General features: G+C 42.9%; 1 protein-coding gene across 3 annotated transcripts in view; it reads right to left on the bottom strand.

Annotated features, from left to right (window-relative positions):
- The window catches only part of LOC113829435 (soluble guanylate cyclase 88E), a 201643-nt gene that overhangs the window by 163734 nt on the left and 35409 nt on the right, over positions 1-2500 (bottom strand). For all 3 annotated transcript variants that reach the window (XM_070122849.1, XM_070122850.1, XM_070122851.1), the window contains exon 2: positions 256-700. The gene's annotated coding sequence lies outside the window, so the exon portion shown is untranslated. The remainder of the gene's footprint in view (positions 1-255; positions 701-2500) is intronic.

Below are 2500 nucleotides of genomic sequence, written 5' to 3'. Positions count from 1 at the left end.
TGAACTTGCATTTGGTGTACTGCTAAAAATTCACATGAATATTTTATGCACCACTTATGATGCGATTCGTATTTAATGATAATATGAATTCGTATCTGAGATTGTGTGAAATATATCTGTATAATATCGTGCTCTGATTGGCTGGCCGGAGTGTATCACATTGTATTAAGGTAGAGACAATAAAAAAGAAAACAAGAAACACGGTTCCTCTATTATGAAACTTAATAATAATACTAATTCTGCAACCGAACTTACCTTAGCGAGAAGTGTGCGAGTGTCCGGCCCCAAAGAGGGCGCAGTTGACCTTGTTTCGTCAGCAGCGCGAATCCATGGCGAAGGAGGTCAAAGGTCGCTCGAGGAGGAGGTAGCAGAAAGGATCAGGTCAAATTCCCTCCTATTTTTCTTTTCTTTTTTCTCTTTTTTCTTATTATCTCAAGCAGGATTCAGGACAAACAAACACCTGTATATATCACCTGATATTTTCTGCATTCAATTCTATTTTCTGTAACTATTTTTTCTCTCTTTCTTTATTCTTCTCCTTTTTTCTTTTTTTAATCTAAAGACGATTTACTTCACTGAAAAATAGGGGCTGAATCACTGTTTTTTTTCCTTTCTTTTGTAATGCTCTTAAATAGATGCTTCACGGGTCTTGTGATGAAAAATATTGTTCTACAGATTCACCAAGGATTCAGTCACCTATCTGGAAAAAATCAGGATATATTATAAAAGTGTCGACTGATATCAACATTAAATTGATTCGGAAAGGGAGAGAAGGAGAGAAAGAGTGGGAGAGAGGAATGAAGAGTGATAGAAAATAGATATATAGAGAGAAGGGGAAGGGGGCTAAGGGAGGGGCAGAGATACAGACATACAAGAATTGAAACCACAGCTGTGATGAGATAGACAAATAATGATAATTATAATTAAACAAAAATGAATTAACGCTACCTTCTGTAATTCCACAAAAAGGCAAACAAAAAGTCACCCTATCAGAAAAATAATAAATAAATAAATAAAACAAATAATAAAAAAGACCGAAATTAGTAAATCACATTTTAACATTTTCAGTTCTGTCGCATCTGACCTGACCCCCCCCCCCAAACCCCCCATCCACAAACACACCCAATAGTAAAAAACAAAACAAAAAAGCCATGATGTAACCCCCACTTAATCACTTAAAATTGCAAGGTCACCCCCCATCTGGTCCATTGCAAGTTGCAGATTGCGCATACATCTATATATATGTGAAAAAAAATCCCACTCGTTTCGTGGCGCGGAGTGACCAGAGGACATGCATTGTGTGCTGTGATGACCTCAAATGAAGACAGACAGACAGACAGACATTCGTGAGGACAGACGTGGGAAAGCCGCCTGACATCCACACAAACAGATGTAGAACGTCCTGGCCACCTAACACGTGAACAAAACGCACTGCACGAGGGACGGGCGAATTAAAAAAGAAAAAGAAAAGGGAAAAGAAAAGTGTCTGCATGTGTGGGGGGAGGGGGGGTGAATGTGAGAGAAAGAGAGAGAGGGAGATAGGGGGGAGGGGGGGTGAATGTGAGAGAAAGAGAGAGAGGGAGATAGGGGGGGAGGGGGGGTGAATGTGAGAGAAAGAGAGAGAGGGAGATAGGGGGGAGGGGGGGTGAATGTGAGAGAAAGAGAGAGAGGGAGATAGGGGGGAGGGGGGGTGAATGTGAGAGAAAGAGAGAGAGGGAGATAGGGGGGAGGGGGGTGAATGTGAGAGAAAGAGAGAGAGGGAGATAGGGGGGAGGGGGGGAGGGAGAGAGGGAGAGAGAGAGAGAGAGAAAAGAAAGGAAGAGGGGAGGGAAGAAGAGAGAGAGACAGACAGAGGGGGGGGAGGAAGAAAAGTAATTAACAAAGATCTCCAAATATGCTTGAAACAAAGAGAGACAAAGACAGAAGCTAAGAAAGAGCAAAAGAGGAAGAGATGAAGAAGAAGAAAAGAAAAACTGCATGTGACAAATCGAATCAGAGAGGGACTGGGTGCGTGTGGGAATCTGCCAATCCCCTTCCCTATAGATGGGCATGGGGGCCGTACCCTGGGCCTTCCTTCCTCCTCCTCCTCATCTTCCTAAACTTGCCCGTCCTCCTCTTCCTCTCTCTCTTCCTCTTTCGCCTTATTCTCATCATCATCATCTTTTACGATCTCTCCCCCCTCTTTACTAATTTGGGTCTTCTTCTTCTTCTTCTTCTTCTTCTTCTTCTTTTTCTTCTCCATCTTCTTCTTCATTATCATCATCATCATCTTCCTAAACCTGCTCGTCCTCCTCTTCCTCTCTCTCCTCCTCTTTCCCCCTATTCCCCTCCTCCTCCTCCTCCTCTTCCTCTTCATCATCACTATCATCATCATCTTCGTCATCACCATCTTTTTTTTCTTTTTCTTCTTTTCCCTTTTCCACCACCATCACTTCCAACTCCTCCCCCCTTCTTTACCCCCACCACTTGATCTACCTCCCCCCTCTTCTCCCTTCCCATT

Source organism: Penaeus vannamei, chromosome 6, assembly GCF_042767895.1.
Source record: "Penaeus vannamei isolate JL-2024 chromosome 6, ASM4276789v1, whole genome shotgun sequence".
NCBI classification, from domain to species: domain Eukaryota; kingdom Metazoa; phylum Arthropoda; class Malacostraca; order Decapoda; family Penaeidae; genus Penaeus; species Penaeus vannamei.
The sequence above is the reverse complement of the archived record's forward strand: the minus strand, read 5'-3'. Positions and strand labels throughout refer to the sequence as shown.